Source organism: Pteronotus mesoamericanus, unplaced genomic scaffold (assembly GCF_021234165.1).
Source record: "Pteronotus mesoamericanus isolate MK-2021 breed Mesoamerican mustached bat unplaced genomic scaffold, CSHL_Meso_final contig_164, whole genome shotgun sequence".
NCBI classification, from domain to species: domain Eukaryota; kingdom Metazoa; phylum Chordata; class Mammalia; order Chiroptera; family Mormoopidae; genus Pteronotus; species Pteronotus mesoamericanus.
The window spans coordinates 21,359,230-21,372,069 of NW_026555065.1; positions in this window are offsets into that span (position 1 = coordinate 21,359,230).

Below are 12,840 nucleotides of genomic sequence, written 5' to 3' on the forward strand. Positions count from 1 at the left end.
AGCGAATATGTTCTCCCATTCTGTGGGTTGTCTTTTTGTTTTGTTGATGATTTCCTTTGCTGTGCACAAACTTTTTAAAAAGATTTTATTTATATATTTTTAGAGAAGGGAAGGGAGGGAGAAAGAGAGGAAGAGAAACATCAATGTGTGGTTGCCTCTCGAGAGCCCCCTACTGGGGACTTGGCCTGCAACCCAGACATGTGCCCTAGACTGGGAATCAAATCAGTAACCCTTTGGTTCACAGGCCAACAATCAATCCACTGAGCCACACCAGCCAGGGCAGCAGTGCAAAAATTTTTCAGTTTGACGTAGTCCCATTTGTTTATTTTTTTCTTTTCTTTCTTTTGCCCAGGGAGCTATATCCAATAAAATATTGCTATGAGCAATATCCGAGATTTTGCTGCCTTTGTTTTCTTCTACGATTTGTATGATTTGGGATCTAACACTTAAGTCTTTGATCCATTTTGAATTTATTCATGTGTGTGGTGTAAGAAGATGGTCTAGTTTCATTTTTCTGCACATATCTGTCCAATTATCCTAACACCATTTACTGAATAAACTATCTTTTAGCCATTTGTATGTTCTCTCCTTCTCTATCGAATATTACTTGACTATAAAGGCGTGGGTTTATTTCTGGGCTCTCTATTCTGTTCCATTAATTTATGTGTTTGATTTTATGAAAAGGCAGTTCCATTTTTAATTTTTTGAGGAAACTCCATACTGTTTTCCAACTTTTTTTTATTTTTTAATTTTTTTTAGAGAGAGAGAAAGAGAGACAGAGAGATAGAGAAACAGCAATTTGTTGTTCTACTTATTTATGCATTCATTGGTTGATTCTTGTATATGCCTGACTAGGGATCAAACCCACAAACTTGGCATATCAAGGCAATGCTCTAACTGCCCTGGTTGGTGTGGCTCAGTGCATTGAGTGCCAGCCTGTGAACCAAAGAGTCATCAGTTTGATTCCCAGTCTAGGGCAGCGCCTGGGTTGCAGGCCAGGTCCCCAGTAGAGGGTACTCAAAAGGCAACCACACGTTGATGTTTCTCTCTCTCTCTTTCTCCTTCTCTTCCCCTCTCTAAAAATAAATAAATAATTTTTAAAAAAATTAAAAAAGAAAAGAACACTCTAACCCACTGAACTACAAGGCCAGGGAACTGTGTACCATTAACTTCAATCAAATATTGTTTTTTCCTGTTTCTGGGCCAAAAGAGAGTTCCTTATTTAATTTCCTTACCATTACTCAGATCAGTGATTCCACTGTGTTGGAGTGTTCAAATCAGTATATGTCCCATAGATTTTTAGCATTAGAAGGGATTTCAGATGAGATCGGGTGCGTTCAGGGTGGTATGGCTGTATGTACATTAGAAGAGATTTCAGAGTTTATCTCCCATCAGAACAAGAACATGTTTTAGAACATCACTAAAAGGGGGATTATCCAGGTGATGCTTAATATTCCTAGTTACAGGGGATCCCATTTCATTGTTGGATTGCTTAAGTCTTCAGAAATGCTTATTATTAAAATTCTATCACTTTTTGAGTACTTACCTTATACATACATAAAAAACATTGAATTTTATACTTTAAAATGGTGAATTTTATGTTATGTGAGTTATCTCTCTTTTTTTTAATGAGTAAAGATTATCTAGAACCAAGAACCAACATTGTGTTGTAGTGATTCCCCATAAAATGAGAAACAAAAAAATTTCTTAAGTAAATGTCAATATATAGTTTTTATTAAATATTTTTATAAGAAATACAGCATAAATACTTGAAAAGGAAAACTAAAAGTACTGTTTTTAGACACAGCTGTATACCTAGAAACCCCAAAGGAGTCACCTAGAATTAGAGATAACAAAGGATTTCCATTAAGTACAAACAGAAGAAGAGAGCTAGGTGAAGGCAGATGCCTGGGAAACAGGAACAATGAAGGGATATGAGGATGAAGAGGAGCCAGCAAAGAAGCCCGAGAAGGAATTGCTGAAGAGACAGGAGGATAATCATCTAGAGTGATGTCACTAGAGCCAACATAGAATTTCAAGAAAGGAATGGTCCAGTAAGATCTATATTGGAGCATCTAGTGACAATCAGAATACAATAAACAATAAAACAGAGTAAGGAAGAATTATTTAATAAATCTTACATATGCTATTCACAAAGTAGTTGCTCTTTGAGTAGTTTTCTTCAAAGTGTTGGCTGAGAACCAGCAGAATTGGATTCACTTGGTAACTTGTTAGATATGCAGAAATCACAGGTCCAATCCTCAGAGCCATTGAATTAGGTTTTACATATGCATATTTGTTTCAAACTGCTTTATGGGTATTTGGATATAGATCCCTTCCTGGCTTTCTGTAGCTGACCTTCTCAAATGAATGGTCTATGCAGGCTGTCTCATTCTTTAGCTCCTTAATGAAAATGATTTGGTTTCAATGCTAATCAAACGGAAGTTTATTCAACAACTATTTGCTGAGTTCTTGTGTTTCAGACACTGTTGGAGGCATTTGGCTACATCAGCAAATAAACAAGACAAAAATCCCTGCCATCCTAACTAGTTCCTCTTAAGATCACCAAATAATAAACAATAACTTCCATGAAGACTGATTTTACCTCCTTCTGTTCCCCCGCCCCCCTAAATTTCCTTTCCGCATCCCAGGGCCATGTGAAGGCAGCTCCTGAAAAAGAAAAATAAACAAAACCTTTTCTGACTAAATATAAATATTCTAGAGTCTAAGGATCCAGGCCCACTGTCAATAAATCCATTACTCCTCTAGCTTCCATTCTATCCTTGCCCTGACAGAATATCCCTGCTATAGTTCTCACCACTGTTCTTAAGGAAAGGATTCAAGCTCTATGCCAGGTAACTCTAAGGGTTCCTCAGGAGAACTTTGGTAGTGAAGTTAGGATTTAGATATTGTGATATAACTAAACAAGTTTTTCACGTAAGATTTGTATTAAGCTTAGAACATAATTTCCCCCTTGTATCTCCAATTACTATATCTTCAAATACCATCCTGGAACTTAAACCAATGTGTTCCTACTTGGAAACAAAAAATAATTCTTTTATTATACCATAAAGTATATAAAAATAATGCAAGAAGGAAAAAGAAACTTTATAACAGTATAACTTCTACCATAACAACTTTAACTTTTTTAAAAAAAGATTTAATTTAGTTTTTGGGGGGGAAGACAGGGAGAGAAACATGGATGTGTGAGAGATTCATTGATCGTTTGCCTCTAGCACACCCCCAACTGGGGTGGCCCGCAACCCAGGCATGTGCCCTGATGGGTAATTGAACTGGGGATAATTTGATTCCCAGGCCAGTGCTCTATCCACTAGGCCACACCAGCCAGGAATAACTTTTATTTTTATTTTTTAAATTATATTTTATTGATTATTCTATTACAGTTATCCTGACTTTTCCCCCTTTGCTCCCCTCCACCCAGCACCCCCCACTTCCTCAGGCAATTTCTCCATCCTTTTTCATGTCCACAGGTCATGCATGTAAGTTCTTTGGCTACTCCATTTCCAATACTGTACTTTACATCCCCAAAGCTATCCTATAACTACCTATTTGTATTTCTTAATCACCTCGTACCCATTCTTCCACACCACCCCTCCCATCTCTTTATCTTTAACCTTTGGCAATTTAATTATGATGTGTCTTGGAGTGGACCTCTTTGCATCCATCTTGTTTGGGACTTTATGCTTTCTGGACTTGCATGTCTATTTCCTTCACTGAATTAGGGAAGTTTCCTTTCATTATTTTTTCAAATAGATTTCCCATTTCTTACTCTTTCTCTTCTTCTGGCACCCCTATGAAGCGAATGTTGGAACACCTGAAGTTGTCCCAGAGGCTGTTTACACTATCTTTATTTTTTGGATTCTTTTTTTCTTCTTGTTGTTCTGATTGGTTGTTTTTTGCTTGCTTATGCTCCAAATCAATTAATTTGATGCTCAGCTTCATTTAGTCTACTGTTGTTTTCCTGTAAATTGTTCTTTATTTCAATTGGCGAATCCTTCATTTCTGACTGCATTTTTTCTAATGCTGTTAAGGTCCTCAGTAAGTTCCTTGAGCAGCCTTATAACCAGTGATTTGAACTCTGCATCTGATAGATTGCTTATCTCCATTTTGTTTAGCTCTTTTTCTGGAGTTTTGATCTGTCTTTTCACCTGGAACATGTACCTTAGTCTCCTCATTTTGGCAGCCTCCCTGTGTTTGTTTCTATGGATTAGGTAGAGCTGTTATCACTCCCTGTCTTGGTAGCGTGGCCTAATGTAGTAGGTGTCCTGTAATGTCTATTGGCACAACCTCCCCTATCACCCAAGCTGGGTATTCAAGGTGCGCCCTTCTTGTGGGCTGAGTCTGTCCTCCTCCTGTAGTTGAGCCTTGGTTGCTATTGACTGATCAATGGGGGTGGGGGTGGGGATTTACCAGGCCTGTCAGCTGCGAGGATTGGCTTACCACTTACCATCAACCTCCACCCTCCATGGAGGATCAGCTGTGCAGGGGCAGGCTACTGGTGCTCTGATGTGGTCTGTAGCTGTCCACTGGGTGCACAGGTCCTGGGGTTTCCCAGGTAGTGCAGGCCAAGGTCAGCCCCCACCCATATTTTGCCTGGAGCCACCTTGCCTGAGTTACAAAACAACCTGAGATGGCTGCTACTTGTGCTGCTTGGATCTTTCCAGGCGAAGCCAAATTGTGAATCTAGGCTGCTATTTCCTGGCCTGTGGCTCACTGAGGACAGCTGCTGCTGCTTTGAGAGGATTAAAGAAGTTGTGAAGCGTGAGCTAAGATCAGCCATTCATGTGGAAAAGCAGTTTGGTTGGGCCTGTAAGTTGGGTGGGGAAAAATCTCTGGGGATCTCCAATGTGGGTCAGTGTTAGCCAAGTTGATGAAATCTTAGATATGGCACCAGTCTGCCTGCTCTGTGCGGGGAGGGCCCAGAAAAAGGACAATGGCTTCTGCTTGTCTTGATGCTAGGTACCTCAGCCTCCCCTGCTCACTGCTGGTGCCCTTCAAGCCACCTCCCCTGCACTGGAGCTCAGAGAGAGTGAGCCTGAGTAGATGAGTCCATGTGTGAGTTCTTTAAGAGGAACTGCTTGAGACTCCAGAGGTTTCTTCCATCCACTCAATCTCCACTGGTTTTTGCAGCCAGAAGTTATGGGGATTTATCGTCTTGTCACTGAAACCCTGGGCTGGGGGGCCTGGTGTGGGGCTGGGACTCCTTGCTCCTGAGATATCCCTCCCAAATTTTTATCCACCCCAGGGTTGGGTGTGGGACCAGCTTGTTCTACATCTGTGCCCTTCCTATCAGTCTGGATAGTTGTGGTTTCTTCAATTTCACAGTTGTCAGACTTCCATTCAGCTTGATTTCTGTCAGTCTGAGTGATGGTTGTATATTTTAGTTGTAATTTTGTTGTAGTTGTGCAAAGAGGCAAGCTATGTCTGCCTATGTTGCCATCTCAACTGGAAGGAACTTTTATTTTTTAATGTTCAACATGGGTTATTGGTTATGAATCTGTTAATTTTTATTTATTATAATGTATCCGTATGTTATCGCTGTTTTTAATATAAAAGTTTTAAATTTTAAAAATGTTTACTTTATTTCTAAAGGTTTAAAACCTCAGGAAATTCCTATGTCTCATTTCACCTGATATCTTGAGACCTGTACCAGTCAGCCAGACCCTTGGTGTCCAAAAAGAGATTTAGTTCTTCTTTCAACAAAGGTTTTAATGTTTTTTATTTGCTAGTTGTGATGCTCAGTTTTGAGGATAGAATGACTTCAGTATGTGAATGTAAGCCTTTATTAATGCCACTTTTGGAGAGTCTTGTTTTTTACTACAACGTGGAGATATCTTCCCAATGTTTGCATTTGTACTTTTCTATTCATTTGACTTAAAGTAGGGTGTACATTTAAAAATTTTTATTTTGAAATAATTTGAGACTCACAGAAGAATTGCAAAGATAGTTTCTACACACCTGTCATCTGACTTTCTCTAATATTAATATCTTATATTACCATGTTATAATAATCAAAACTAATAAATTAACATTGGTAAAATACTGTTAATGAAAGAACAGTCTTTGGAACTTCTGGCCAAGACGGAGTCATAGGTAGATATACTTTGCTTCTTGCACAACCAAAAGAAGGACAACAACCAATTTAAAAACAAAAAACAACTAGATCTGCCAGAAAATTGAACTGTATGGAAGTCCGACAACCAAAGAATTAAAGAAACTCATCCAGACTGGTAGGAGGGGCAGGGACTGACAGCCAGGTCAGAGAGGATGCACAGCAAGGTGGCAGCCAGTGGACTGGGTGGGCAAGGTGGCAGCTGGCAGACTTAGTGGACCCCAATTTATGTGTGGATAAACTGGGAAAAACACCTGGGGAGTAAGACAGACTGCCCAACCCAGGATTTCAGGCCAGGGAAATAAAGCCTCTAAACCTTCGCCTGTAAAGCCCTGTGGGGGTTGTGGTGACAGGAGACACTCCGGGTCTCACAGGAGAGTCCACTGGAGGGACCCACAGTGTCCTAAAATGTACACAAACCCACCCACCTGGGAATTAGCACCAGAAAGGCACAATTTGCTTGTGGGTAGCAGGAGAAGTGACTGAAAGTGGGGCGAAAGCCAAGCAAGGAGCATTGTTTCCTCTCTGACCCCTCCCCCACATACAGTGTCACAACACAGGGAGTTGGGTTGCTCTGCCCTCGAGAATACCTAAGGTCCTGCCCCTTACAACATAACAGGTGCACTGAGACAAAGAAATATGGCCCAAATGAAAGAACATATCAAAACTCCAGAAAAAGAACTAAGCAGTGAGGAGATAGCCAACCTATCAGATGCAGAGTTCAAAACACTGGTCATCAGGATGCTCACAGAAATGATTGAGTACAGTTGAAAAATAAAGGAAGAAGTGAAGACTATATAAAGTGAAATAAAGAAAAATATGTAGGGAACCGACTGTGAAGGGAAGGAAACTGGACTCCAATGAATGATTTGGAACAGAAGGAAGAAATAAACATTCAACCAGGACAGAATGAAGAAACAAGAATTCAAAAAAATGAGGAGAAGCTTAGGAACCTATGGGACAACTTTAAACAATCCAACATCTGAATCATAGGGGTGCCAGAAGGAGAAAAGGAAGAGCAAGAAATTTAAAACTTATTTGAAAAAATAATGAAGGAGAACTTCCCCAAAGCCAAGGAAATAAGACTTCTAGGAGATCCAGGAAGCTCAGAGAGTCCCAAAGAAATTGGACCCAAGGAAGCACAAACCAAGGCACACCATAATTACATTACCCAAGATTAAAGATAAGGAGAGAACTTTAAAAGCAGCAAGAGAAAAGGAGAGAGTTACCTGCAAAGGAGTTCCCATAAGACTATCAGCTGATATCTCAAAAGAAACCTTGGAGGCAAGAAGGGGCTGGACAGAAAGTCATGAAAGACAAGGACTTACACCCAAGATAACTCTATCCAGCAAAGCTATCATTTAGAATGGAAGGGCAGATAAAGTACTTCCCAGATAAGGTAAAGTTAAAGGAGTTCATCACCTCCAAGCCCTTATTATATGAAATGTTAAAAGGACTTATCTAAGGAAAAGAAGATAAAAAACTATGCACCTTAAAATGATAACAAACTCACAACTATCCACATCTGAACCTAAAACAAAAGCAAAAACAAAAACAAACTAAGCAAACAACTAGAACAGGAACAGAATCACAGAAATGGAGATTACTGATGGGTTATCAGCAGGGAGGGGGTGGGGAAAATGGGGGAAGAAGAAGCATAAATGGTAGGTATAAAATAGATGGGGAGGTTAAGAATAGTATAGGAAATGGAGAAGCCAAAGAACTTAGATGTACACCCATGGACATGAACTAAGGGAGGGATGCAGGAGGGAGGGGGGTGCAGGGCAGAGGGGATGTAGGGGAGAAAAAAGTGGGACAACTGTAATAGCATAATCAATAAAATATACTTAAAGAAAACAAAGTACGGATTTTATTAGCATTTCACCTGTTTTTCTACTAAGACTTTATTAGGATTCTACCTGTTTTTCTACTGATGTTCCTATTCCATTCTAGGACCTTGTAAAAGATATGACATTGCCTTTAGTTATTACTTCTTTTTAGTCATCTCTAGTTGTAACATCTGCCTTAATCTTTCCTTATCTTTTACAACCTTGACATGTTCGAAGAGTTCTGGTCAGGTAGTTTGTAGAATGTCCCTCAATTTGGGTTCATCTGATGTTTTCTCATGATTACATTGTGATCATGAATTTTTAGAAGAATACCATGAGGTCAAGTGTCCCCCTCAGCACATCCTATTATGAGGTATATAATAGTGACACATCTTATAACTGGTGATGTTTTACTGCTGTGGTGTTCTATTTTTGTCATACCGCCCACATTTATCAATTGGAATTCTTTTGTAAAGAACTGTCCCTTCTCTGATGTGAACATTTAAAATCTTTGAGTGGAAGCAGTAAGCTCATCACCATGGTATAGTTCTTAGCCCTTATGTGTGGAGTAGCATTAATTTTTTTAAACAAATCATTTGTTTAACATTATGTGCCAGTAACTGTGTTATGCACTTGAGGTACAACAAGGTGTAGTCTCTGTTTGAGGGCTTATAGTCTAGTATAGTGTAAGATGATACTTATGAGGGGGACCCAAAAAAACTCCAGAATTTATTTATTAAAAATTGTGTATTTATTCATATATGTTTAAACTTCAGTCACCTTCAAAGTACTCTCCATTTGATGCAATATACTTAACAAGATGTTTGTTCCTGTGCTCAAAACAGTTTTTGAGCTTGTCGATTTTGATGCCTTTTAGTGCTTCTGCTGTCTTTTGTTTCACCTTTTCAAAATTGGCAAAATGTTTCTCTTTGAGGACTTTTTTCATCTGGGAAACAAAAAAAAAAAAAGTTGCTTGGGCAAGAGCAGGTGAATAGGTAGGGTGTGGCACAGGGGTCATGCTGCTTCTGGTCAAAAACTGCTGAACACTCAGCCTGGTGTGGGCAGGTGCACTTGTAAATCACCCATAATGAAATGGGCAAAGGTGTTGAAAGCCGTAAAAAAAATTCACTGAAGCCAATCACAACCTCTCAAAACACCACCAGCTATACAGATATAGATGGGTTCCTAGAACATTTTACTTAGCAGAGGAAGCCTGTACAGCAAGGGTCCCACTCTTCAGAAGATAATTCCAGGTTTTTTGGGGTCAGAACTTGTATGTTTTGGTATAGAAGACTATGTAGATTCCTCTGAGTAGCATACGATCTTACAAAAGCCTTAATAGGACCAAATAAGACTACTTATCTGACTGGCCTGTCTCCCTATTTTTCAGCCTCTCTTCAGTGAGGACAAACTGGGCCTCCTCCCCTCCATGTCTATGTCTATCCCTCAACACCTCTAACTAGAGGTCTTTACTACTTTACTTTCTCCTCTGAAATCTCACACAAGTTTCTCTTGTTGGCCAACCATAACATGGAACCATACAGGAAAAGGAATTCTGGGAAATTTATTCCAGTTTAGCTAAACCAACAACATTGAAAACCACCACAGCTCATTTTGACCATTGTACTGTCATTGAAATGTTCTTTGGCTTCATGACCCCACTCTCTTCAAGTGTTCCATTGGATTGCTTCAGTTCCACTTTTTTGCTAGGTATCTTCTCCCTAAGCTTTAAATGTGTGGTCCTCAGCCATTTTTGCTTCATATTCTACAAATTCTAACTAGTTTCATTCACTTTTATTGTTGTTCTTGTTTGCTTAGTTTGTTTTTTAGATACAACTTTTGATTGATATGTATTTATTGCCATTTTATTGTTCATAGTTTTGATCTCCTTTTTCTTAAATAAGTCCCTTTAACATTTCATATAACAATGTTATTGTGATGATGAACTCCTTTAGTTTTTTCTTGTTTGGGAAGCTCTTTGTCTGCCCTTTGATTCTAAATGATAGCTTTGCTGGGTAGAGCAATCCTGGCTGTAGGTCTCTGCTTTTCATGACTGAATATTTCTTGCCAATTCCTTCTAGACTGCAAAATTTCTTTTGAGAAATCAGCTGACAGTCTTATGAGAACTCCCATGTAGGTAACTTCTTTTCTCTTGCTCCTTTTAAGATTCTCTCTTTACCTTTAACCTTGGTGTGGGGTTCTCTGCATCCATCTTGTTTGGGACACTCTGTGCTTCCTGGACTTGCATGCCTATTTCCTTCACCAAATTAAGGAAGTTTACTTTCCTTATATTTTAAAAGATGTTATTTATTTATTTTTAGAGAGAGGGGAAGAGAGGGAGAAAGAGTGGGACAGAAGCATCAATTTGTTACCTCTTACACACCCCCAACTGGGGACCTGGTCTGCAACCTAGGCGTGTACCCTGACTGGGAATCAAACTAGCAACATTTCGGTTCATAGGCCAGCACTCAATTCACTGAGCCACACCAGCCAGTGTGGATTCTTTTTTCTTTTGTTGTTCCGATTGCTTGTTTTTTTGCTTCCTTATGTTCCCAATCATTGATTTGATTCTCAGCTTCATCCACTCTACTGCTGTTTCCCTGTTAATTGTTCTTTATTTCAATTAGTGAATCCTTCATTTCTAACTGAACCTTTTTCATACTTTTGAGGTCCTTACTGAGTTCCATGAGCATCCTTATAACCAGTGTTTTGAACTCTGCATTTGATAGATTGCTTATCTCTATTTCATTCAGCTCTTTTTCTTGAGTTTGATCTGTCCTTTCACCCGGACCATGTATCTTTGTTTCTTCATTTTGGCAGCCTCCCTGGGTTTGTTTCTATGGATTAGGTAGAGCTGCTATCACTCCCTGTCTTGGTAGTGTGGCCTAATGTAGTAGGTGTCCTGTGGCGTCCATTGGTACAACCTCCCCTATCACCCAAGCTGGGTACCCAAGGTGCACCCTTCTTGTGGTCTGAGTATACCCTCCTCTTGTATTTGAGCCTTGATTGCTGTTGGTAGGTCAATGGGAGGGATTGACCAGGCCACTCAGCTGCAAGGACTGGCTATGACACTGACCACTGACTCCTGGCCTCTGTGGAGGATCAGTTATGCAAGGGCAGGCTGGTGGTGCTCTGACGTGGTCTGTAGTTGTCCACTGGGTGTGCTGGCCCTGGGCTGCAAGGGTGGGCTGCTGAAGGCCAAGGTCAGCCCCTACCTGTGTTTTGCCCAGGGCTACCCTGCCTTACTATAAAACAATCTGAGATAGCCACTACTTGTGCTGGCTTTGGAGATTCCCAAGCAAAGCTAAGTTGTGAATCTAGGCTGGCTGCTACAGTGTTGTGCGTGGGGCAAGAGGTATGGGGATTGGCAGCTCACTAAGGCCAGCTGTTGCTTGTTTGACAGGATTCAGAAGTTGTGAAGCATGAGCCAAGACAAGCCATTCGTGTGAGAAAATCTGTTAACAACTTGGGTGGACCCATCGGTTGAGTGGGACAGAGTCTCAGGTGATCTCCAAGTATGGCAAACTGTGTTAGCCAGGTTGATGGAGTCTCAGATATGGAATCCACCTTCTGGATCTATGGCTCTGTGGGGAGATGGTTAAGAAAAGGGACATTGGCCTCTGCCTGCCTTTCTGTGTGGGAGAAAGCTGTCCCCCAGCTATCGCTTTGATGCCAGACACTTCATTTCCTCCTTGTATGCCACTCGTGCCTTTCAAGCTGCCACCTCAGTGCAGGAGCTCAGAGGGAATGGGGTCTGAGTAGGTGAGTCTGTGTGTGAGTTCTTTAAGAAGAACTGCTTGGGACTCTAGAAGTTTCTTCCATTGACTCAATCCCCACTGGTTTTTGCAGCCAGCAGTTAGGGAGACTTATCTTCCTGGCACTGGAACCCTGGGCTGGGGGTCCTGGTGTGGGGCTGGGACTCATTGCTCCCAAGATATCCCTCCCAATTTTTATATATAACACATGGATATGGGATCAGCCTGTTCTGTGTCTCTGTCCCTCCTGCCAGTCTGGGCAGGCATGGTTTCTTCAATTGGGTAGTTGTCAAACAATCTTTCTACTTGATTATTGCTGGTTCTAATTGATGTGGTTCTATGATGAGATGAGCTGTGTTTACCTTTACCAACATCTTGACCATAATTTCCTAATTTAAATTAAAAAAGTTTTTTTGTATTGGTTTTTAGATAGAGAGAGGAAGGGGAGAGAGGTAAATGAACTATTTAATTAATTATCATAACTCTATACTAGTATTTCTCCTGTTTACAGGAAAAAAAACAAACAAACCTGCTACATGGAGAAGGTCTAAAATTGCCCAGGACACACTGCTAGTAAAGATGGGGTCCAGAATTTGAATATAGGCCATCTCATTTTTTGCTACTGTATTAGACAAAAATGGAGACTTAATTATGAGAGTTTTTATAGAACCAAGTGCAGAAATTCATGTGGATTGTAGGATGGGCTGGAACCAGGAGTTAGAGGGCTCTTGGGAACCCAGGCAATATTCTTCCTCTGATTATCCTCTCTGCTTTTCAGACTAGATGTGGTACCTTTGATAGGAAAAGGGAAAATATTGGTAAATTGAAGCAATAAATCATTTCACTGGCTCCAACTTTTGGCTCTCCTTGGAAAATCCCAGCACTGCCCTCAACTCCTTCTGTAGCCTGGGCCAACTAATTTCCAATTCTTTGGACATCAATTTTCTAATTTATAAAATGAGAAGTTTTTACTGGAGGATTCCCCAGTTCCTTTCCAGCTCTAAAATTCATGTTCCCAAGTGAACCTTATAGGGCAGAGGTGTATTAATAATGGATTTGAAGGTGTAGGTTTGGGGAATAAAATAGAAGAGAGTTCTAAGGAAAGAGGGACAGAATAATGGTT